We start from the raw sequence: 26,671 nt of genomic DNA, 5'->3' as shown, positions 1-26,671 counted from the left end.
GGGGAGATTTTGAAGGTTGTGTTAGAGAAGTAGCAGACTCTCTTTTCGTCTCACAGACTGTGACTGCCCCTCTTTTTCTGTTACGTGTTTTATTTTTTTTAACTCCTTTTATTTTTTATATAACATTCAGATCTTCAGAAGCCACCTTCCTCTCCCTATTCAATCAATTGCAAGCATTTATTAAGCACCTACTATGTTCAAGGCAGAGATAAATATGAAGGCAGATCTTGCCTTTTTGGAACTTTGATCTTAGATCTACCTGTCTAGGCCTGGTCCAACTCCTTCATTTCACCTAGCAGCAGCTAGGTGGCTCAGTGAATAAAAGGCCACAGTAGGAGTCAGAAGACTCATTTTCCTGAATTCACCTCCGGCTTCAGAAACTTACTAGCTGTATGGCTCTGGACAAGTCACTGAATCCTGTTTGCCTTAGTTTCCTCATCTGTAAAATGAGTTGGATTAGAAAATTGCAAACCACTCTAGCATCTTTACCAAGAAAACTCCAAAAGGGATCACAAAGAGTGAGTCATAACTGAAATGACTAAACAAAAAGATCGTTATAGTGGATATGAAATTAGGAAGATTCAAATTCCTATCTCAAATACTTGTAATAACTGTGTAACCCTGAGTAACTCACTTGACCTTTCTGTGTCTTTATTTCTTCATCTGCAGAATGAAGCACTTGGACTTGATGACCTCTGATTCTACTTTCTAGGAGTTTACTGCCTAAGATTTAATTCAGCCAGAAATAATTTAGGGTTTACTAAATTTAGGGTCTACTTCAATTCAACCAACATTTATTTAATGTCAGGCCCTGCTGAGCTTGTCCCTGGGGCTACAATGACAAAAATAAAAGAGGCCCTGCCCTCAGAGAATTTTCATTCTTCTGGGAATAGATAGCATCCTACCTCCAATAACCAAGCACCAACATGGCAGCCACCACTCCTACCAACCAATGTCAAACTGCCCAACACAGAATAGGCTAGAACTTTTTAAAAAATCACACCAAACTATAGGTGGGTTTCTAAAATATTATTTGAGATTTTTTTTTTTTACATAACACAAATTTCAGCATCAACAACTATACTTAATCATCTGAATTGCCTTTTTTAAAAAAGCCCTTACCTTTTGTTTTAGAATCAATAATAAGTATTGATTCCAAGGCAGAAGAACAGTAAGGGCTAGGCAATTTGGAGGGGAGGGAAAGTGACTTTTCTCTCTAGAAAGTGTCTAAAGCCAGATTTGTACCCAGGACATCCTCTCTCTAGGTCTGTTTCTCTAGATCCACTGATCCTCCTTACTGCCCCTTGAATTTCCTTCTGTCTCTTTCCCCAATTTCTCTGCTGATTTTTGATCCAAATTTTATACTTCTGGGCTGTTCTTAGGTGGGGGAACCAATGGAACTTCTAGATGGTCTTCAGGCACCTTGACTTGGCTTATGCTCTTCATCATCTTTGGAATGATGGAAACTTTTGTAGTTTCAAAGATATGGAGACTGGTGCTCTATTACAGATATAACTACTGGTTTCATAGAAAACAAGGCCAGTCAGAATGATGGGACCATTGATTTAAAACTGGAAGGGATCTTAATGGAAATCTAGGCCAGATGTGTCAACTATCATGGATGAAAGTTGAGTAAATTGTCCAAAGTCACTCAGCTAATTAGTATTTAAGGCAGGATTTGAACTGAGGTCTTCCTGAGTCACAGCCTAGTACTGCAGGATCCATTGAACTACCTGGTTGTCCCACTTCAGAATGGTATGTCCCCAGCTTGACCAAAGATAGTTAACATGGCCTTAGGATTTATCCAGAGAAGCATGGTGTCTGGAACCAGGGATTAGTCTACACTGCTGTACTGTTCACTGGATACATGATGTCTAGAGTCATATAACTGCATTTGGTCATCACATTTTGGGGAGTATATTGTCAATTGAAGTGTGGAACCAGGATGGTAAAAAGCCTCCAAGACCTTGCCACTTGAGAATCAGTCAAAGGAAGAGGAGAATAGTAGTAGCTTTAAGTCTTTGAAGGATTATTCCATAGATGAGGGATTTTGTTGTTTGGTCCTTTCAATCCATTTTGGATTTTCTTTGCAAATGTACTGGAGCGGTTTGCCATTTCCTTCTCTAGCTCATTTTCAGATGAGGAAGCTGAGGCAAATGGTGTTAAGTGATTTAACCAAGATCATGTAGCTAATAAGTGTCTGAGGCTGAATTTGAACTCAGGGGGATGTCTTCCTGATTCCAGAACCAGTACTCTATCTACTACACCACTTAACTGTTCATATGAGGGATTATATTCATTTTACTTGGCATTAGAGCACAAAACTAGAAGCAATGTGGGAGAGATTTGTGACGAGGACCATTTTGCCTTAAGGAAAACAATTAGAACTACTCATAAGGGTCATGGGGAGCCATTGGAAATAATGGATTGTCCTTGACTAGAGGTCTTCATGCTATGGCTGGATGACACTTTGGCTGGTAGGTGTTAGGAGAGAAGACTTGTTCAGGAAAGGATTGGCCTGGATCTCTTCTGAGGTCTCCTCCATCGCTAAGATTCTGAGTCAGAATATGAGGTGTAGCCTCCTGGATTTTCACTGAATGTACCTCATTAGGGAGGCCTAGGGAAATCAGGACAAGTGACATTCTCTGTTTCTTCTGCTACCACCCTGAATCTAGGTATTTATGGCCTGCCTGGATTACTCAAACAGGTTGAGCTGGTTTCCCCATTGTAATCTATTCCACGTGTGACTGCTCCAAAAGGGTTTCCCCCAATACTGGTCATGCCCACTTCCCATCCCCTCACCACTCCACCCTCATTCCTCCATCTATGCCTTCCCTTATCTGAAGTGACCTGTTTTCATGGTGTGGAAATGTTGAGTTTCTAGTGAAAACTGTAAGATCCTCCAGCCATATAGCTTTAGCCTTGTCCCCTTTCTTAGCCCCCTCCTTCACATTCCCATTGCTTTTTACGTCACCATTTTATTTCAGCTTAGCTCAGTCACTGCCTCCTACAGGCAGTCTTCCCAAACAGGTAGTGTGCTTCCCCCTTGCATGCATTTATGACGATAATATGCTATCTCCCCCAATAGAATACAAAGTCATTGCAAGCTGGCACTATTTCATTCTGTCTTTATATTCCCAGGGGCTGGGCATAGTGGAGGTAGCTAGATGGCATAATGGGTAGAGATTTGCTACAGGAGTCAGAAAGATCTTTACTCAGACCCTTACCAAGCTGTATGACCCTCATAAGTCATTTAACTTCTGTGTGCCTCAATTTCCTCAAGTGAAACAAGGAAATTAAAAGAAAAAATCCTTCACTTCTGACCAAGTAGCTATTCTAAGACAGAAGAGTGGAAAGGGCTAGGCAATTGGGATTAAGTGACTTGCCCAGGGTCACACAGCTAGGAAGAGCCCAGGGTCACATTTGAACCCGGGTCCTTCAAACTCCAAGCCTGGTGTTCTGTCCATTGTGCTAAATAACTGTTCTGTATCATGGACTGTATAATAGCACACTTTCCTCCCAGGATTTTTGTGAGTTTCAAATATGATAATGTTTTCAAAAGTACTTAATACTCTGCTTGGCCCCTAGTTGCTCCTTACTAAGTCCATGTCCCTTTGTGCCTACTTTCTTGTTGAAACACCATCCTTGTTTTGTATCCTCCTATATATTTCCATGGGATTTTCTTGAGAGACTGTCAGCAACTTGAGGACCAGGAATGTTTGTCCTTGGTGCCTAGTGCAGTGCCTGGCATGCAGTAGACATTTAATAAGTGCTTGTTGATTAATTATTTAATAGAGCATAATCAGTATTGAAGTGCTGTGCCTGACTGGGTGTGCTGGTCTGCTGGGGGAGTCAGAGTAGTTCTAGCATGTTCTGACTCATCCATATAGCTCCAAGGCAAAAGCTGGAGATGGGCTTGGGTTTGGGTTTGGGCTTGGGAGAATGCATGGCAGGCAGATGGTGCTGACATCTGCTTAATTTCCATCTGTAATCCCTAGTTTTTTAATTCTTTCCTAAGAAGGGCCACCTGGTCACCTTGTGAGTCCCAAATCATCTCAGCATCACAAATTCCATTTTAGGACTCTGGTGCTTTGGTAGACAGTTCTTTCTTATATTCACATTCTGCCCAATGGACTTACTTCTTCCCTCTGGAGCCACACTTAAATTGATTCCCTCTCCCTTTTGGTCATCCTTCAGATGATTGTGCCTCTCCAAATCCTTCTCTCAACACTAATCATCTATTGTCCTTCAGTTGGTCCTGATAGACAATAAGTTCCTCTCCTCTCCCTCTCCCTCTCCCTCTCCCTCTCCCTCTCCCTCTCCCTCTCCCTCTCCCTCTCCATCATCTCCATCTCCCTCTCCCTCTCCCTCTCCCTCTCCCTCTCCCTCTCCCTCTCCCTCTCCCTCTCCCTCTCCCTCTCCCTGTCCTCACTTCCCTTCCCCTCCCCTCTCCTTCATATTCTTCCTTCATGGAACACTGTGTATTGGTTCCAATGCAGAAGAGTTGTAAGGGCTAGACAATGGGAGTAAAGTGACTTGTCGAGAGTCAAACATTTAGGTCAAATGTGAACCCATGGCTTCTCATCTCTAGCCCTGGATTTCAATCTGTCCCCCACCATTCTTTTCTATTGGAGGCACCTTGTTTTTAGTCTTGCGATGCCTTGGATTTCACTGGTTCCCAGGATAGAAATGGGAAACTCGTTCCACAAATGAAGATCAGGACATCCTTTGCAGCCTTTGCAAGTTTCTGGGAGTGGGGGGAATCACTGAGAAAGTATACAACTCAGCCACAATCACACAGCTATTCTGTTTGGAAGGGCAGAAAACCAAGCTAGATTTGTTTTAATTCCTGGTACCTGGTATATCAGAGACTCCCCATAATTGTTTACTGCTTCATTAATAACCCTATTACCTTTGGGAGTAGAGTGGTGTAATAGGAAGAGTATTAGATTTGGAGCCAGAGGCCTTGCATTCAAATCCAGACTTATCTGCTGCACATTTTTGGCAAGGCTGTGTCCTCTCTACCTTGGCTCCCTATATTGAAAATGGAGGTTTTGGATGAAATGATCTCTAGGGTTCCTTCTAGCTTCAAATCTCTAATCCTGTCATCTTCAGTCTATTATTCCTCCTTGTCTCTTACGGTCATGTCATGAGCAACATTATTGAGTCATTTTTAAAAATGATATTCCATATTGCATCTTGGTGCTTTCTGAAAGTGTTTTCACTTGGTATTCGTCAGTGAGAATAAGGGACTCAGGTGAGCAGTCCATTGGAGGAAGAGAAAGAGGAGGAAGACTTAATGCCTTGGCAAAGACCACAGGGTAAGTGAATGCCTCTCACCACTTTCAGATCCACCGAGGTCACAGATTCTACCTTGAGATTACATTGTCTTTTAAGACAAGTGATTGATTTAAAATTTGCTTGTGATGCTTCCTTGGAAAGTAAATTGGTTTGAAATGATCTCTAGGGGCATGAGCACATATGCCATTCTGCATAACTTCTCCATTCAAAAGGATTATGACTGTGCAAATGACTACTTTTGGTAGCGAGAAAACAGATGACAGAGAAGAGAGAAATTAGGTTGTTGGTCTTTAGCAACAGCAGCCAAGATATCTGTGAAGGATAACTTTGGGACTGACAAGTCCTAGCTGGGGCTTATCCTGATCTGGCAGAGGATTTGGCTTTGCTCCCAAGAAGTAGTGTGGGGCAGGAGGCAAGAGACCTGAGTTGGGGTCTAGATTGCTTCTTAGTAGCTATGTGACTGTGCACAAATGATCATATCTTTAAAATGGGAATAATAATAATATCTGTTCTAACTCCCTCATAGACCCTGGAAGACCCTTGGCATCACACTCTTCTTCAATCATGAGAAAATAGAACTAAATGATTTCCATTTGGGTAACTAGGTGGTATGATGGTTAGAGCACTGGATTTGGAGTCAGAGACCTGAGTTCAGATCCTTTCTGAAATATTTAGCAGCTGTGGGAACTGGGATAAATTATCTAGTTCAGTGGCTGAAGCTACTCTCAGCCTCAGTTTCTTCATTTGAAAAATGGGGATAATAATAGCACCAACTTCCCAGGGTCATTATGAGGCTCAAATGAGATAATCTGTGTTGAGCACTTTGCCAAGCTTAAAACATTGCATGAATGCTAGCTTTTATTAATATTATCCAACTTCGAGTTTGAAGACACGAAAAAAATCTCATCCAACACGGCTCATTTGCCAATAAGCAGAATGACGCCCATAGTGATTAGGTGATTTGCCCATGATCATCAGATAGTATAAATGGTGGAATTGGGACCCAAACTCAGCTCTGTAAGATGAGCTTCTTTTTCTCTGAGTCACAGCTGAGACACCAGGCGGGCTCCATGTTTGAAGGTCATACAACAAGTTTGGAATACACTACTCTCTCCCAAGAGTAAAGATCATCCTAAATCTGTCTCTTGGTTCTTGCTGAAGCATCTCTAATTCTTTCGTATGGAATGAAGGAGATAGAAAACTACTAGAAATTTTGTAAGCTTGAACTGTGATCTTATTGGTCTAGTAAGCTATTGGGGAGGGAACTTCCTTCCTCAATGGAGACTGGAATCTGGTTGGCAATCTATGGTCTCAGGTGAAAGGACAAGCTTGGAGTGAGATGCTCAGTAGGAGGCAAGGCTTGAACTCAGTTTTTCCCAACTTAGAAGTTAGCTCTCTAATCACTTGGGTCATGTTGCTTCCTCTCTTACCACCCTGTACAGTTCTAAGCTGTTCATATTCTGAGTATTCTTTCCCTCCTGCCCAATTCTGATGTGTATAAATGCTGGGTGTGATCCATAATCATTGCCTTTGGTTTTGTTTAACGGCAATGAGAATCTAGTATATCCACTTATGTGGACCTCCTAGTACCAGAGCCTTCCATTTAGAGAACTTTTCAACAAAGATATTGGATGCAAAGTGTTTTGCATCTTTTAAAGCATTTTACAAATGGATGTTACCATCATCATCTCTACCATCTTCCTCTCCTTCCTCCTTATTATGTTCCTCTCCTCATTTTCATGACCCTCACCATCACCATCTGGTACCCTCACCCTGTTCCTCCTTAGTTCTGCCTGGCCCCATTAATCCAGCTGTGCTGAGCTCCCACAGCTGGCCCCATGATAGTGGTGATTGAAGGATATTTTACTTTTCCAGTCCCTACATTGAAAACCTGTATGTACCCGAACTCAACTCATCAGGGCCCTCACTTAATTTTTTTTCCCCCAATCTTTAGGTTCCTTTTTAGAAGAGAGACTGTGGACAAAGAAATTAATTGATATCGAAGATTTCTTTAGAGCAAATGGCCATCACTTTAATGGTACTTGGGCTCAGAAGAGATTCTTTCACCTAGTTCCTGTATCTTGCACATCTTTATTTGTAGTTCTGTTTAATAAGAAACATAAGTGCCTCAGTTATTGCGGAGAGATCTCATGATCCCTAGTGCTTCTAACTATTATCTTTAGGTTTTTCATGAAAGCTTGAAGCAAATCAATGATAGAAGGCACTTTGGGTTGGCCATCACATTATTTAGATTTGAATTCTTGGCTCTTCTCATAAATGACTTTATTTTAAATGCTTTACTTCTGGGGGCCTCATTTTCCTGTTAAGGAAGGAAAGGGAAAGGGTTAGATTTATTGAAATCTAATATCTCAGTTAACCCTCAAGTAACAAATTATTGAACCATCTTTCTTCCTTGGTGCTGTGGCGGAAATGAAAACCTACCCTCAGGGGGCTCACAATGTGTTGGATAAAAAGAATGAACCAGACTTAAAATTTAATTCTTACATTGGAGTTGTTTAGTCATTTTCAATTATGCCCAATTCTTTGTTGACCACCTTTAGCTTTCTCTTATTCAAGAATCTTGAGTGGTTTGCCATTTCTTTCTCTACCTCATTTGACAGATGAGAAAACTGAGGCAACAGGGCTAAGCACTTGAACATAGTAGGTATCTGATATCCGTGTGTGTGTGTGTGTGTGTGTGTGTGTGTGTGTGTGTGTGTGTGTGTGTGTGTTTGTGTGCCCCCACGTGTGCATGAAGTAGGAGAAAGAGATTCCCTTTTCTTCTCTACAATCATTCTAAGCATGTTTGAATTGCATGAAGCAACCAGAGTTCCAAGAGTCTTGCCCATAGTCACACAGCAAATGCCAGAATTCAAACCAAGTTCCCCAGAACCCACACCCAGGGCTGCTTGGGAAATTATAGCTGCTTTTAGCCTCTCGCAGCATCCTGTTCCCCGAGGATTCTGGTTAAGCCAGTTTTTCAACCATAAACAAGCTTCATCTTATTTTTCCATTGACATAATTGGATTCGGACAAAGCCTCTCCTCACCGATAGTAGCAAGGCCCATTGTGAATTGGATAATAGCCTTCATATCCATGTATTGCTTGTTTGTTCAATGATCTATTTAACATTTATGATTAAGGCAGGAAGGCATGCAGGGATTTGATGTGTTCCAATGGAGGAAACATCCCACATCAATGAAATCATAGATCTTTGGAGGACTATTTTGAGACATGTTGTGGGGCATGATCGGGTGACTCTGTAACCCATGGAAAGCTAGGTTTACATCCACATAGGCTCTCGCAGGATCAGAGAGCTTCCTGGCACTGAAAGAAGGCTCATAGCCAGTGTTCTTTGAATCAGGTGCCATGAATGGGCCACCAAGGCTTGTAGAGGTTTCACCAGAAGAGATTTCTTTTCCTGGGAGTACACGGAGAGCATTCCAATGGTGGGGAAGTCAAGGTCAATTCCACCACATACTGTGGAGGGCCCCATTTTCTTTTTAGACTCTTCCTGAATTTGAGTTTTCCTTTGCATCTCCCTCCAGTCCCTGAGGCTTTGCATCATGTTCCTTTCTTGAGTCAAATTCAGAATAGTTTTTGATGATTTAGTAAAATAAACTGGAATGCCTCAGAACAATTTAGAGTTGGCAATCGTTCATCTTCTCTTCAGACTGGAGGGGCTGAGCAATTACTCTTTTTGACATCCAAGCCTATAACTTTGCTACTCGGTTCCTTCTGTCCTCTCACAAAGCCCTCTCTGTGTCTGAGCTGCAGGACAATTTGTCCTGTGCATAACAGTCTCAACAAACCAACTGATTTTCTTTAGCTTCCCATGCTCCTCCTTGAGCTTCTTGCTGCTTTGTATGTCCTATCAAGGGATCCCTACTATTGCAGCTTATGGGATTTATCCCATGTAGAACTGGGGAGATCATAGAGGTCATTGAATCCCACCTCATTATTTACAGGGAGGAAAACAAGGCCCAATGAGATCAAGTGTATAGTCTGAGGACTCTTAGGCTCTCAGGGGCAATCCCAGAACTGAGATCAGAGCTGAGGATTTGGATTCAGTGGCCTCAAGGTCTTTGGATCCAAATGCCCTAAGCTTCCTCTGCATGACTCATTCCATAGATCCTTAGATCCAGACCTAGAGGGCTCTGGTTCAAATCTCAGTTCCAATATTTGCTGACTGTTTTACTGAAAAACATCTCTCAGCCTGAGCTTGCTCCTCTGTAAGATGGAGATAATAACTGTAGTGATGATATCTTAGAGGCTTACTGTTGGGATCAATTGATAAATGCATGTAAAATACCTTGCAGATATCATGGAATCTATGCCATCATTTGGGTATTCTTCTTTGTCACTGACATGAAGTCTAAATAAAGGAAGGCCAGGTAGTATTCAGAGAAGACTCGCTTTAGAGTCAGAAGATTTCAGTTTAAATCCATCTCTGATGTTCACTACTTGTGCAAGTTTGTGGAAATCATAACTTCCCTAGACCTCAGTTTCCACATCTGAAAAATGAAAGAGTTGGACTGGGTGGCATTGGAGAGCCATAGCTAGCTAGCTGATTCAGTGGATTGAATACTGGATTTGGAAGTCAGGAAGAATTGAGTTAAAATCTAATCTCAGACATTAGCTATGAGACTATGGGCATGTCACAACTTCTACCTCAGTTTCCTTCACTATAAAATGGGGATAATAATAGCATAGTGCTTGAGACATAGGTGATTAAATCCCTCCCCCCTTTCCCTTTCTCCCTTCCTCCCTCCCCCCTTTCCCTGCCTGCCTGCCTGCCTGCCTGCCTCCCTCCCTCCCTCCTTCCTTCCTTCCTTCCTTCCTTCCTTCCTTCCTTCCTTCCTTCCTTCCTTCCTTCCTTCCTTCCTTCCTTCCTTCCTTCCTTCCTTCCTTCCTTCCTTCCTTCCTTCCTTCCTTCCTTCCTTCCTTCCTTCCTTCCTTCCTTCCTTCCTTCCTTCCTTCCTTCCTTCCTTCCTTCCTTCCCTCCTTTCTTCCCTTTCTTCCTTCCCTCCTTCCCTTCCTTCTTCCTTCCTTCCTTCCTCCCTTCCTCCCTTCCTCCCTTCCTCCCTTCCTCCCTCCCTCCCTCCCTCCCTCCCTCCCTCCCTCCCTCCCTCCCTCCCTCCCTCCCTGCCTTCCTGCCTTCCTTCCTTCCTTCCTTCCTTCCTTCCTTCCTTCCTTCCTTCCTTCCTTCCTTCCTTCCTTCCTTCCTTCCTTCCTTCCTTCCTTCCTTCCTTCCTTCCTTCCTTCCTTCCTTCCTTCCTTCCTTCCTTCCTTCCTTCCTTCCTTCCTTCCTTCCTTCCACACAAAGCATTGGGATGGCTCCTTACTACTATTTAAGGGTGGACACAGTCTTCCTTGATTGCCCAGGGTCACAGAATTATCCTGTGGTTGGGGATGGTTCTAACTATGTGCCAGCCTCCATCTATCTCTTCTGCCCCTTTTCCAGCCCCTGCCCCACTCTCAGTACTTTTTGGTGGCCTGGGTGCCAATATTTCTAGTTATGGCCTGGGTTGGGGAAACCAAGACAGACTTCACCCACAAGACTATTGGAACCATCCAAGGCAAGGCCCCATCCCAGAGTGCTGCTCCCTGCCTGGAACGCCCACTGAAGTCACTTCACTTTGCATCAACACGTTTGGAAAGTTTCATGAGCCATTTTGGCCTTGGATTCTCTGGTGGATTGTCCTCATTAAGCCTTAGCTGCCCCAGAGGGATTCCTCTTGTTTATTGAGATGCTTTTTTTTTTAAGGTTGGGGGGGGGGGAGCATTGATGGCATGGAAGCAGGCACAGAGTTATGTCTTGTTGACTTTCATCCCTCAGGGACTGGGCTGGATCCTCCTTCAACCGAGGAGGCAATGACAGTCTGGAAAGAAATCTGGAGAAGTGGAGGCTGGCATTGCAGCATGAAAGGAGTACAGACTCCACCATGTTTCCCTTCCTGCCTCACCCCATCCTTGCCCCAGACTTTTATAGATAAACTTTTCTGGCACTGTGAAGAGTTTGAGAGTAGCTGGCTACTGCTAGGAGCCAGGCACTAAATCAAGGCAAGGGGCATTCCTTTGGGTCTGGGTCATAAGCAGGCTTTCCAGCTATTTGTAAATTCTCTGACAGGCTCCAAGCAAAGGGCAATATTTAAACTGTCAGAAAACTAATATGCAGTCATACTGTGTATCCCATTTATTTGGTCTCTTTGGGGGTTTCTGGGAGCCAAAGAGGGAATTGGGTCACATTACGATTTGTTCAGTTTATTTTTATTTCTTCTTTGGCTCCATCCAAGCACTCTTGTAATGAGTGTGCAGATGTTGGTGGGGAGGGTGGAAGGGACAGATGACAAATTAGCACTCTATTCATTGAGTATCTATCTGATGGCCCTCTGTTTTTGCTTAAGGAGCCTTCTGTTTGAGAGCTCTGTCCTTGGTAGATACTGTGCAACCTGTCCAGGGGTAGAGGTTCTGTCCAAAGTCTAGGTTAGTCAGTCAGTCAGCAGGCATTTATTTAGCATTTAACTATCGGCTGGCCACTGGTGATAAAGAAAAACCACGTCTGGATATGGTCCTAGGGGAATGGAGTAGCTTCTCCAAGTTGGTACTTCCTGTACATTCACATGTCTAATCACATTTAAGGATCTTTATTTTTTTTTCAGGGAGCTGAAATTTTCTTGGTGACTGTCTGCTGTCACATACAAACTACCTATCATTGTTGATAGAGCACTGTATTTGGAATTAGAAGACATGGGTTAAAATCCCATTTCTGTTGCTTAATACCCCTATGGCCAAGTCCTTTTATCTCCCGAAATCTTAGTTATAGTTCATTTTCATCTTTAGAATGAAGGTGTTAAACCTCCTCCTAGGGTCTTCCTAGTGATATGGGGGTACAGGCTTCCCCAGACACCCTTACCCTCCATATTGTGTAAAGTATTTAAAAAAAACTTAAGTTTTCCTTAATGTAACTCTACACAATATGGGGTATCTGTGGAAGCATGTATCCCCATATCATTAGCTCTACATCTAAAATTCTTTTGCCTCTATATTGTCAACCTCAGCTCCCTATTCCTCCAAGTAATACTGGCTGGTAATATGGAAGGTAACTGATTTTTTTCTACTTTTTTTCCTCCCTGTTTAATAAGGAGATGCTAATTTATTAAGAAGACTTATTAATCTCTTCTTAGGGGATTGCTGAGGGTAGTGGTATCAAACCTAGCCAGAGAGGGATCCCTTTGATCACCTATTGACTTAAAAAAACATAAGTTAATATTGGTATGTTTTATTGTATTTTTATTTATTTTGTTAATTTCTTAGTTACATTTTAGTCTGGTTTGGTGTATACCAGGGAATGCTTTAGGTGTCTAATGTAGGTTATAATCCTTTTTATTTTTAATTTAATTTTAAATTCATTTATCCCTTTAGATATTTTTCCATGGTTACATGATAAATGATTTTCCCTATCCCTCTTCCCTTCCCCTTCCTGGAGCTGACAAACAATTCTATTGTATCATTCTCATTCTCTCTCTCTCTCCCTCCCTCCCTCCCTCTCATATCATATTATATATATATACATATATATATAACATATATCATATACAGGCATAAACCATATGTATGTATCACATATACAAATATCATGTATCATATATATGAATATATACATGTTTAAAATCTATTTCCACATTATTCATATTTGCTATAGAATGTTCTTTTTCAAGCCAAAATAGGGTATGATCTTTTGGGTCATGGCCATCTCTTCCTTTCCTCTCTTCTCTAAAGATTTGTTCTGTCAAACCCTCTTAAAATGGCTTGTTTTTTGCTGAGATTCTGAGGTCAGTATGATGGCCATCAGACCTGATGTAATCCCATCTTCTGCTGTTTTTCTAGTCTGTATCTGCTGAAAGGTTATTAGTACAATTACAATAGCTCAGAGCCCCCAGTTAGGGAAAAATTCCTAACATTCACATAGAAGTTTGTTTGTGCTCCAACTTGAATTATTGCATTTCTTTAGTTAATCACTGGCCTCTCAGCTTTTGAAACATGATACAAGAAACCTTTAACCAAAAGAAGCAAGCAGCGTATATTCCAATGTTGGCTATTGGAGAAGTATAGCAAAGAGAGGTTGAGGGGAAAAAAAGCAACCAGACCTTTTGGGGGAACTTCTCTCATTCTTTGAAGAGGTGACTACAACTAGTGACTTTATCCTTGGTCTTCTCCTCTACAGTGTCCAAACAGGCTTAGTGCCTATCTCGATTGCTTTTTTCCACTATAGCTCTGCCCTCTTTTCAGATTCTTCTATTGATTTTTCGTCCTGTCCCATTGATACTCTCCAGCCAGACTCATTAAGTCCTAGGCAGATCTGGGAACACTATTTTCTGGCTCCCCCCTCTCTAAGTGTGTTCCCTCCTGAATTGTATGTATCTTTTTTCAGAACTTGCAAATGTGATTCTGGTCTGCCTTTTGGTTTAAAGGTCTTGGTATATCAGTTTGCTTTCAGGGGTTAGGGAATAAATAGCCTTTGAATTACACATCCCAGGATGCTAGTCTGTTCTCACATTTCTCTAACAACAAAAACAACATCAACAAAATCCTACCTGAACACATGCAAAAATATTATCACCAGGTAAAAATATTCCTCTTTGTGGCTCTGGTAGAGAATACCAAAGTCTTACTCAGAAAACAATGAGAATACTACAAAGCAGAGTGTATCTAATCTAGGGTCCCAATAGTAGGTACTCTAGCTCTGCAACCCTAAGTCTCCTGGTTGGTGAGAAGGGAGGCTTCCTTAGATAAGGGGAGGATGGAGTCCCTTGTATATTAATGTCGCTGGGGAGCCTTTATCATAATCCATGTTTTATCGTATCACATAATACCTACTTGCTCAGGCATTTTTTTTTAACTCTGTCCAACTACCCCATTTGGACTTTTCTTGGCAAAGATACTTGGGAGTAGTTTGCCAATTCCTTCTACAGCTAATTTGACAGATGATGACCTGGGACAATCAGGATTAAGTGACTTGCCTAGAGTCACACAGCTAATAATTGTCTAAGGAGGGATTTGAACTCAGGAAGATGAATCTTCCTGATTCCTGGACTGGTACTCTAACCATTGGGCAAGCTAGCTGCCCCTTGGTGATAATACCAGGTTAATACCTGGCTCTTAGGCTTTAAAAAAGATCTGTCGTTATTTAAAAAAATTGTGACTCCCTTTTCCTAAAATAGCCACTGTCCACTTTCTGGCTGATGATAAAACAATTAGTGTTTTACTCAGTAAGTCACTGGGAAAAGGGATTTGATGTCAGCTTTAGTGAGAATTACGAATTAGTTTATCAATCATATTATCTAGCATTATCATCACATGTGTATTTGCATTTTAAAGACACACTGATAGGCTTTGGAGGGAGAGAGTTTCTTGAGCTTCTGCCTTTACTGAATTCATCCCCATGCAAGCTATGTGCCTTGTTCCCTGAACTCCCCATGCTTCAGTTCAACCTTGCAGAAACCTTTTCTCTCTTTAAGGTTTAGATCGGCTGCCACCTCCTCTCTGAAGCCTTCTTTGATACACTAGCTGAAAGGGTGTGCTCCCTCCTCAAATTTTGCTAGAGCATTCTGGAACTCTTTCTTTTAGAATTATCACTCTTCCCTCTTGTATTATTATTATTAATTAATATTAATCAATACAATTAAGAATTATACTCATAATAATAACTAGCTTGTATTTAATGATTCATGGTTTATAAAGTACTTTATTTATGTTACTTCATTCTGCCCTCACAACCAACCTGTTAGGTAGCTGCTTTTATCATCCTCACTTTACATATGAAGAAACTGAGGCACAGATAAGTTAAGTGACTGTCTCAAGGTCTGAATTCAGGTCTTCCTGACTCTAAATCCATTGAGCTATCTACTATACCATTTAGTTCCATAATGAATAAAAATGCCCTCACCATTAATTAAAAGCTTACCATGTGTCATGTATCTACATGTATATGTTACCTGTTCTTCCACGTCCTGCCTTCCCCAGTATAGGTTACACAGTAGAGCACTGAGTCCAGAAGATATGAGTTCAAATCTGATCTCAGACTTTTAATAGCTGTGGGACCTTGGGTAAGCCACTTCACCTTAGTATCAGTTTATTCATCTGTAAAATGGGAATACTAAAAATACCTGTTTCCCAGGCTTGTTTTGAATATGAAATGAGATTATAACTGTAAATTGCTTAGCACAGTGCCTGGCACATATTAAGCTTTATACATTAATATTATCATTTAAGATATTTATATTCATAATGTCTACAGTAGGACTTTGCACCTAGTAGGCAATTTCTTGTTGGAATTGAATAGAACAAGGCTCTGACATTTTTGAAACTCTATTCATTAACTAACTTCCAGCCACTCCCATCCCCAAACCCTTGTAAATATTTGTAGACAACTTGGATCGCAGAAGATTTTAATTTTATTTATCGAAGTGCCCTGTCAGCATTTTAGAAATTAAGTCTGTTCTTCTAATAAGTGTTTTCTTGATCATTACAGGCATTTGTCAACATTATGGGCTCCTGTCCACCATGGTCGTAAATGCACGGTGTCCTCACTAGAATAAATGACTCTTTCCAAGGGGGAGGTGTATTTAATGGAGAGTGAATAATACACTGGGAAATGGCACAGTTTGTTAAATGGCCACAACAACCGTTGTTAGGAATGCTGGGTTTGGATCTCAAGGAGTCAGCCCAGACGGACAGTTTTCTTTTTTCCCTGTGACATGGCAGAGAGAATGATGCCTTTGGTTCAAGTGGATGAGACTTGAGAACCAGAAGACTTTGTTTCGGTTTTGCCTAAATTCGTATCACCTTGAGGAAGTTTGTCAATGTCTGTGAACCTCAGTTTCCTTCTCAGTTGTGCAGGGGCATAGCAATTACTTCCTTTCTCTACTGCTTCTTAATTATGATTCGACATGGATACAGGGTAGACCCAAGGTTCCTACTGACAGATGACTTTGCAGACAAAGCCTGACCCTGGTGAATATTTGATGTTCCCAGGATTGGTGATCTGCCTGCCCTTCAAGTCCTCCTTTTTTCCATTGAATCACTGGACTTCTGGATCAACAGTTGGCCTTTTCAACAAATGAGAAAGCAGGGTCTCATGGTCTGTTTGAATCTTGGTAGAACCATAGCTCAGTTTGAGAAGTGACTCCTGGAGCAGCCATCTGGCCTCTTCCGTACTGAACTAGAATTATGTGGAGTGTTTGTTTTTAACAGAATGCAGTTTAGTACAAACACACCCTGGGACTGCAGTATGCTGTCCTTGAAGCCCGTGCTCTGAGGCTGCAGAGCACAAGAGGTTACCTTTTAATGAGGTCTTTGGGGCATTTCAGGAATCCAAACCACTTCACTTACTCTGAATTCTCTTATTTTATGGAATAGTTTTGGATCTTAAAGTGGGTCTGTGGATTTTAGAGAGAGAAAAAATATTACATCTTTACTTTCCTTAAATCTCGAGCTAAAATTGGTAATTTCCTTTAGTTATCTTAAAATATGATTCTCAGAAGGGGCCCACAGACTTCCCTAAACTGACAGGAAAAGGTTAATAAACTCTGTTCAGACTGATTTTCCAAGACATTCCACTCATGTGGGACAACCCCTGAAGTGTAAGAACAGTAATATATATCATAACTGATATTTATGTAGATTTTCAAGGTTTGCCAAGTACTTTTGGAGCTTAGGTGGTCTTTGTAACAGCTCTGGAAAGTAGGTACTACAGCTGTTGGGACTCCCATTTTATAGATGAAGTTATTAGGGTTTACACTGGTTGAATGACTTTCCAGCTGCCCACAGCTATAGTATGTATCAGATGCAATATAAACCCAAGTTCTCTCCCTACCTCAACTCCAACACTAAATTCAATGTGCCTCTTTTTCTATTTCACGTTCATAAGGAATGTCTAAGCAAAATCTTTGAGAGACCAGAAGGGTTCTTCTTATTGTCAAGTTGATTGGGGGTGCTTCATGGAAGAAAGTAGACAGCTGAATTTGACTTTAATATCTATCAGAACTGAAGAATGGGTGGATGCACGTAGAGCTACGAGAAAGCTGGGGCTGCGCACACATAAGTATTTTAGCTTAGCTGATTAGGAACTTTGAAGGACTGTGAAGGAAGTGAATGAGCAGTACTGTAGGGAAACAAGATCCTAAGCAAAGCGAATGGACTCAGAAAATATATGGAAGTGGGAAATCACAGGGCTAATTTTGGGACTAGGAGACAATCTTATATTTCCTAGTATAGTATTCTCTTCCTTAGTCAACTATTTCTAAAGTTTTGTATAATGGAATATAGCTTTCCAAGCACAGACTTGCTTTTAGATACCATTTATCTAAGTGAAAGAAGGGAACACAAAGGCTATCTGGTCTAATTTGTACCAGAATTGATCAAACATGCTTCTTTAAAGCTCCTACTAAGCTCCAGGCTGTGTGCTAGATGCTGGATAGTCAAAGAAAAGCATGAGTCCTTCCTGCCCTCAGGGAGTTTACATTCTACTGAATTGGAATCCTCTCAATTACAGCCCTGTTAAGTGATGATCTAGTTTTCTTATACAGACCTCCCAGGAGGACTGCAATCTATTCCACAAATGCCCAGTAAAAAGTAACTCCTTCTCCAGGCAGGCTATTCTATTTTTGACTAATTGTAATTGTCAGGAAGTTTTTCCTTACATTAAGCCCAAGTCTGTTTCTCCATGTTTTTCTAGTCATTGCTCCGGGTTCTTCCCTCTGGGGGATACAGAACAAATCCTGGTTTTTCCAAGTTATTTCAGAGAGAGGCAAATCTCAGTTTTCCAGTTGCCAGCCAGCCTTGGATAGGTGCACTAAGAGGACCTCAGATTAGTGCCCAGATGCTTGGAAACTGGAGGAGAAAACCAGTTGGTATCTTTCCAGTTTATTATTTCCTTTATTTTTCTAAAACCCATATCTTCTGTCTTATAGCATGTTGGTTCCAAGGCAGAAGAGTAGTAAGGGTTGGGCAAGGGAGGGTCACACATTGAGGAGGTATCTGAGAACAGATTTGAACTCAGGACCTACCATTTCTGGACTTAGATCAGAATCCTCTCACCACCTAGTCACCCACATCTTGTAATTCCCCTGCAGTTTCTCATCTCCTCAATTGTGGTGGGCTGCTTTGAGCCTGGAGAAAGTAATGGGAATTGTATTATAAGCTCTCTCAATGTTCAGAGAAGGTCAGAGAGTATGCTATGGGCTCTTGTGAAGCTATGCTGTTGCAGATTGCTCATGGTAGGTTGGTTCATCATTATTTAACATTTTCTATCTGTGATTGATATGCTAAGCAGGGACCACTTCATGGTAGGACCAGAGATTTATAGGTGGAAAAGCCAGTATAGAGGTTATCTAATCTAGATCCCACATTTTACAGATAAGGAAACTGAGGACCAGTATTGAAGTAACTTTTTTCTTTTAAACTTTACCTTCTTTCTTAGAATCAATATTCTGTATTGGTTCCAAGGCAGAAGAGTAGTCAGGGCTGAGCAATGGGGTGTTAAGTGACTTGTCCAGAGTCATATAGCTAGGAAGCACCTGAGGTCATATTTGAACCCAGGACCACCCATCTCTGAACCTGACTCTCCATTCACTGTGCCACCCAGCTGCTCTTTGAAATGACTTTTCCAGACATAACCAGCTGATACAGAAAGGTTATCCTTTCACAGACTCCCAGGATTTAGTGTCTTTGTCTTTTTTGTCCTTTTCATATATGGTGGTATCACAGAGATACCAAATACCCACCTCAAAGAGAAATTCTCACTGCAATTGGCAAGGAAATAATTGAATCCACATACCCACATACTGGCTGAATGAATGAATGAATGAATGAATGAAAACACATTTATACAACCCTTACTATATGCCAAGTACTACGCTTGTATTATTAGGCATCAAATAGAAAAAAGATCATAATTCCTGACTTCCTGGAGTTTACATTCTAACAAGGGTAAAATATTCACATAGAAGATGGTGACTGGAGGCTCTGAACAGTACAAAAAGTCATGGTGGCATTGATCCAATTATGGTTTCCCCAAGCAACAAGCAGGGTGGGGAGCACTGTTCTCCTCTGATCTCAGGGCTGATATAAGAACAATTGGGTGGTGTAATAGAAAGAGCTCTATGTTTGTAGTTCAAGGAACTGGATTCAAATCCTAACTTTGCTTCTTATAACTCATGACCTTAGGCAAGTCATGAGAGAGAGAGAATGTATCACATATATGCAAACACATGTATATATGTGTACAGAGATTGATACAATTCTATCATGTGAAGGTATCCTCTATCAAAATGGTTAGCCATTAGTAGGCAAGTCACTTAGCCTTGTTTTCCCCTCATAGGGATAGATTTGAGAGGATCCATCCATGCTCTCCCATTTGTTCTACTTTGTATGTGAGGAATGGTAGAGGATCCAACTCCCTACTTGACCCTCTTCCCTTTGTATTTCCTTAGACAAATTACTAAACCTCTTGACACCCTGGTTTCTTTATCTTTAATTAAGGCTGTTATATGGAGAAAGGATTAGTCTTTTTTGTTTGGCCCCAGAAGGCAGCACTAGGAGCTGGAAGTGGTACTTGAAATTAGGGAAATGTAATCATTCAAGTCAATAAGGACTTACAAAACATTTAGTAGGTAGGTAGGCACATAGTAGGTAGGCAGCTAGGTAGCACAGTGGATAGAGTGCCAGGCTAGCAGGCAAGAAGACCTGAGTTTAAATCCAGTCTCAGGCATATCTTAGCTGTGTGTCCTAGGCAAATCACATAACTCTTTGCCTCAGTTTCCTCATCTGTAAAATGAGCTACAGAAGAAAGTGACAAAAAGAGGGTCCGGAAGATTCAGACACAGGTGAACAACAGAATGTGCCAAGACCTCTTCTAAGCTCTGGGGATACAAAGAAATGCAAAAATGGGGTCCCTGCTTACAAGCAGGTCCCATTCTAGTAGGGGCCAGGACTCTATCTTCTATACCACACTGCTTCTCTCCTGCCTTTGACCTCCACTTATTCGTGTCTGATGCTTGCAAGTTCCAGTGAAGTTCCCCTTGGGGACTGTGCTGCCATCTAGACCAAAGTCCCCCTCGGCAGGTGCTGGGCAACCTTCCCAATTCCCTTTGTAGCACCTGGCCTGGCTTAGCCTCTCTGGAATCCAATAACTCCTTTATAGGATTCTTTATTAGTGTTTTCATTGGTTGTGCCATACCCTGATACCAGGCTTGCTAAACTGCTATTCCAGATGAGGAGAATGAGGCGAGGTTGTCAAGGGAATTTTGCCCAGTCATTCAGCTGTCCAGTTGAGTCTGGGCCATCATATGTCCTCCGTGAGTCATTTTGTTAACGGGTGACAATTGTGTGTTGGATGGCAAGTAACTACAATTTCTCCTTTTCTGAGTTCAGCCTGGAACACTACCTTCACACTTCCATCTTCTTTTAGCCAACTGTAAACTCTTTTTGCCCTTTGGTTGTTCTTGCTTTACAGATTTAATTTATGCTTTGGATGTCATTGATGGAATTATTTGGCTCAACCTTTGAACCAACTGGGAAGATCTAGACTGAGATCTTAAAAAAAAATAGTGATTCTTTTTGTTTCTTAATATGTAGTAATTTCTTCCTACTGGCTTTGTCTTCTTGAATACTTCTTTGCAAGAAAGTGAACTAGGCAAAACCACACATTTGAGTGGCTGTGCCTATAATATTCTGCACACATTCTGCCATGTCTTTTTAAAGAGAGGGATATTTTGTCATTTATTCTTGAGAACCAAACTTAGCATTGCATTTAATCTAATTCAGTTGTTTGTTTTGGTGCCTTTTGAGGTTATTTCCATTTAAACATTGTAGGCATCTGCCCATGATTCTGTGAGTTTGCACTGTATTCAGAATCTCCATCTTCCAATGAATTCTTCAGGTCTCTAAATTCTTATGGCACAATAATATGAGATATAAGGGAGACCAAATGGTATTCCTATCCCAGAACTTATTCAGGCATTTAAAAATAAATAAGTGGTACCCTCCCTTTCTAGTTTTTAATTAGAAAAGTTATTATCCCATATAAGTATTGCTGTACAAATACTTTGAAAAATATCAGGGTACACACTGGACCTATGATTTTATTATATATCCAGAACGCTGGTTCATCCATTGAGCTCAAATGCACTTTTCATCAGTGAATGGGGCAAATCCCTTAGTATCGAGGCCTTAAACTTAGCTAATAAGTGTCCAAAGTCAGATTTGAACTCATGAAGGTGAGTCTTCCTAATTCCCAGCCCAGTGATCTATCTCCTGGGCTACCTCACAATCTGACCTGGATTCAATTCCTGTCTCCGCCATTTCGACATCTCAGGCAATCATTTAAACACTCTGGGGTTCTGTTTCTTCATCTATCGAACAATTGGGTTGGATTAAATGACTTTTAATATCCCTCCCTGGTCAAAAACTATCAACTATAATGTTTACAGATGGATTTTGGGTTTTTGGATATCTTGATTTGCTCAGAATTCTTTGATGAGAGCTAAGAGCTCATCTTTCTGTATCAGACTCCTGAGCTTGGTCCATCCTACTTTTCTTCACCATTTCCATTTAATTTGACTCTCACCCAGTGTTGAGCCAGTACCCCTCTTTCTGAAGTTACTGTTCTACACTGATGAGCTTGCCTTTGGCTTTTTAGCTGCTGAGTGTTTTCAAGTTGTTGGGGTTCTGAGGTAGGGGGTGCTTAAAATCCCATAAATATCAATTCACTCGGAATGTAATGCCCACAGGGAGGCGACCTATTAAAGCTTAATGTGATAATATCTTGGGAGGGAAGAGACCATGCCTCTCCAGGTCTCTAGGAGACCAGCTAGTTTTCCAGAAGTCTCTGGAGCACAAGTTTCCCTTCTCTCATCCATTGAGCTAGAATGGGCTTTTCATCAGTGAGTAGGGCCCATCATGGACCCAAAATACAAGTAGCCCAATTTGGGTAATTGATAAGGGAGCCAACCCCTTTCTATTTATACTTCGTGAACAGTTGCGTTATTTCTCCTAAAATGGATCTGTCCATTAAGTGGAAAACCTAGGGAACTGGAAGCTTATAAAAATGAACTTTTCAGCAGGATGAGATTCTTAAAAGGCTTGTGCCATCAGTGATCGAACAGAGCCTTTCGAAGAGAAAGATCTTTCAGTGCTTGGACTGTAGGATGTGATACATGAAAGGCCAGAAGTTAAGAGCTGGAGGATTCTGGTGCGGAAGCCGGCTTACTGCACCAGAAAGCCTGGATGGATTCTCTTTGGTTTATTTGTGTAGCCTGCTGAGGTAGAAAAGTAGCCTAGGTCAGAACCCACCAGCTTACTCCTTACTCCTTACTGTTCTTTGTCTTTAATATACTGATTGACAATTGGTATTCCTGTAAGCCCACCAGAATGCAGATGTATGCCTTGAAGCAATGGGTAAGCTAGCTCCCCTCCATCACCTTTGGGCTCAGCTTTGCCAATCTCACCAATCCTGCTAAGGGATCACACAAAGGCTGCAACCTCAGGGAGGCCAGATGTAGGTAGGCGCTAGAATGGGGTCTGGAGAAGCCTGCAGGTTCTCACTGGATGGTCTTGGGACCAGGAGGCAGGCTCCCTGACTTGGCTTCAGAGTGTTGCCGGGGACCAGTCTTCTCCTCATATTTGAGGGATGTGCAACCAATACAAATTCCCTTCATCATAAATTAAAAAGGAAAAAATTGCCTTCAAAAATGTGCTAAAGGAGATGAGATTGGAATTTCAGTTGTATTGCTTTTTAGCACTGAAATATTTGGTTAATTTAATTTATTTTCATTTAGTTTTTTTTTTAATGAACAAAAATGAATTTTTCTTCTTCCCTCTCTCATCAATGGTGATTGCTGGGGAGGTTCCATGTGACATATATGTACAGTCAAACATTGCAAGGTAAGACTGTATGTATTAAGAGGAAGTTCCATTGGTAGAGGGAAATTCCTCACTGGGAATTCCCTTAATGGAATTAAATGATAAGACCAGCTCAAAACTTGGCCAAATTGCTTGCATCATAGAGAGGGAAAAGCATCTGAGGGTTATATTCATTCATCCTTATTTTACAGACCAAAAGAATTTATTATATGACAGTGTGTTGGCCATGGCTATAAGGCCATGCTTAAACCTCAATTCAAGGGTGTTCAGACTATGTGGGTTCAGATTGATCCACTTACACCTATTAGCCTGTCTATTGCCATGTCATTGAGCCCTTTGGTGGACCCAGGAAATTCTCTTCGTCCTTAAATTTCATAGGAGTTATTGATGTGCATCAGCCTTTGGAAGGAGTTTCTGCATCAGGAGTCTCCTATTGATAAAACCACAGAGCTATAATAATTGTAGTAATCATAAATATCCAATAGAGTTGTTATGAGGAACAAATTAGGCAATATATAAAATTATTTCTTAAGTGTATAAAGTATGGTATAGTTGTAAGGAGAAGAGAGGGAGGGAGGGAGAGAGAGATGGGGAGAGAGACAGAGACAAAGAGACAGAGAGACAGAGAGAGGTAGGGTGGGGAAAGAGAGAGTATATAGTCATAAAGAGATAACAGATGGTGCAGTGGATAGAGCCCTGGCCCTGGTGTTAAGACATTGTTATTGAATTGTTTTTCATTTGTGTTTGACTCTTTAGAACCCCTTTTGGAGTTTTCTTGGCAAAGATCCTGGAGGAATTTATCATTTCCTTCTCCAGCTTGTTTTACAGATAAGGAAACTGAGGAAAAAGAGTTGGTGGTTTGCCCAGGGAGGGGCCACATAATTTCCAAGTGTCTGAGGATGAATTGGAACTCAGATATTCCTGACTCCAGGCTCTATGCTCTATCCACTGTGCCACCAATCTGCAGGAGTCAAGAAGACCCTCACACCCTACCTGTGTCAAGACATCTAATATCTGCCTCATTTTTTTATCTATAAATGGGAATAATAATAGTACCTACCTCCAGGGTTCTTAGGAGAATCAAAGGACATCATATTTGTAGTTTGCTTTGCATGCCGTAAGGCTTTATAGAAATGCTAGATATTATTAAACAGTAGCTCTTACTGTTTCTTTGTAGTTATTATTCATTTTGGAATCAAAGATCTAGTCTCATGGTCCACCTATGTATCCCTCCCTTGTAGGCCAGCATATTTTGAAAAGGCGGGATGCCCTCTTGAGGGGTGGTGGCGAGGTAGAATATGGAGCTGGAGAGTCATTCAAATGTTGGGTTGGATTAGATGGTATCTTAGCTCATTTCTAGCTTGGAGATTCTGTGACTCTGAAATATGCTACAGGGAGAGAGGGGAGAGGGTCTAAAGGATGGGAATTTTCTGTATCTTCTGTTTTTTTCTTTCAACCCTTAACCTTCCTTCTTAGAATCAATACTGTGTCTTGGTGCCAAGGCAGAACAGTGGTAAGGGCTAGGCAATGGGGGTTAAGGGACTTGCCCAGGTAACACAGCTAGGAAGTGTCCAAGACCAGATTTGAACCCAGGACCTCCCATCTCTACGTCTGGCTCTTAATCCGCTGAACCATGTAACTGCCTCACTTAACATGGATTCAAAGATAGACGAGCTGCAAGGGCTAGGTAGATAATGAGGATTAAGTGACTTGCCCAGGGTCACATAGCTAAGAAGAGTAAGAGGCCAGATTTGAGCCCAGGTCCTCCCGACTCCAGGGCTGGCTCTCTATCCACTGTGTGATCATTCCCCTGAATGTGCCATCCTTTAACTGTTTGTAACTTTCCTCAGCGTCTGACCCTCACCTTCATCCTTCTCTCACTCGCCTCATTTCTTTCTTCATTTCATCCCCTCTATTCAGCTGTCCCCTTCTTGTGGACAAGGACATTTCCCCTGTCTATCCTTCTCACCCCATACAAAGAAAACCCTCAACATCTATTTGATGCATTGAGTCACATAGAAGTGACCTTAGAAGGACCATTCCAGTGATGGCAAAGCTGTGGGAGAATTGGACAGACCATCTTTTTCCCTAGTGCTGAGAACCCAGCCCAAGAGCAGGGAGCGCTTGTTTTCTGTCACTGAGAAACATCGGTGAGCTGGAGCCCCTGGGATCATGATGTGTGTGTGGGTGAAACCATCATCCCCACTGATGGGCTATGGCCACACGGCACTCGAGGACACCTTTTCCTTGACTCAGCCCTGGAGTCCTAATTGTAGCATAATTAAAGGCAAAAAAATGGCCATCTTCTTTTCTGCAAGCGCTTCGAAAAGATCTTACTCTTGCTTATGGTGATTTATAGCTCTTACGCCCAAAAACTTCCCTTTACTGAGGGATGGTCAGTCTCAGAGGGGCCGAAGAGGGGAAATGAGCTTAAATGAGCCCGCTCCTCACATCCGCCTCTCTTTCCCCGAGGACCTGTGTGATTGGCCCTTGGGACCTTGAGGAGGAGGTGGAGCTGCCGTATCCCAGTGAGACTTCCCATGTGGCTCTCACCTAGGGATGCTGTCACTACAACAGATCCCCGCAGCCACCCTGGAAACCTTCTATTTAACTCTGGGATCCTGGTAGTCCATCCTGAATATTCTGGCTGCTTCTCATGGTTAAAACTGATGCCTCCTTGACCCAGGATTTAAGATACGGCACTTGTATAAATGAGAGGTATCATGGTGGCTAGGGTGTAGTGGGTAGGGGATACACTTGGGCGTCAAGAGGCCAGTCTTGACTCTACTGTATACCAGTTGGGTGATCGTGGCCAGGGTTCTTCAGCTCTTAGGGTCCTGGACAGTTCTATGAGAATACAAGTTAAAGAGCAGTGGTTGATCTGTTTAAGAGGAAGGAATCCCCACACTGGAATGTCTACAAAATATTGACTTTTTCCTTTTACCCTAAAACATTTTGTAAACTCATTTTACATAAGGGATGTTTCAGTCTTTGTTCTTAAATCCCAAGTACCTAACACAGTGTTTGGTATATAGTAGGTACGTAATAAATCTATTTTTATGAATCCTTGTCTTCTGTCTTAGAATTGATACCAGATATCCGTTTTAAGGCAGAAGAGTGCTAAGGGCTAGGCAATGGGGATTAAGTGACTAGTCCAGGGTCACGCAGCTAGGACGTGTCTGAGGCCAGATATGAACTCAGGATCTCCCATCTCCAGATTTGGTGTTCTACCCATTGAGCCACCTATACTGCTTCTTTTTTAAATAAATCTTTGTTAATTGATGGATTAGCTAACCGAGAAATTTACTTTTCTCATGAATATTGACAAATTGTATGAAAAGAAGAGGATTCTGTTTAAGGACAGGCTGAGCTAATGCTTCTTAGAACTTTTAAAATCTTGGTCTTGTCTCTGCAGATTTATTAATAGCATCATGCAGTCAAGCAG

General features: G+C 41.7%; 1 protein-coding gene across 31 annotated transcripts in view; it reads left to right on the top strand.

Moving 5' to 3' along the window:
* The window catches only part of MAGI1 (membrane associated guanylate kinase, WW and PDZ domain containing 1), a 757,001-nt gene that overhangs the window by 175,906 nt on the left and 554,424 nt on the right, over window positions 1-26,671 (top strand). The gene's annotated exons all lie outside the window — the stretch shown is intronic.

Source organism: Monodelphis domestica, chromosome 7 (assembly GCF_027887165.1).
Source record: "Monodelphis domestica isolate mMonDom1 chromosome 7, mMonDom1.pri, whole genome shotgun sequence".
Lineage (NCBI taxonomy): Eukaryota > Metazoa > Chordata > Mammalia > Didelphimorphia > Didelphidae > Monodelphis > Monodelphis domestica.
This window is presented reverse-complemented; position numbering and strand designations above follow the sequence as displayed.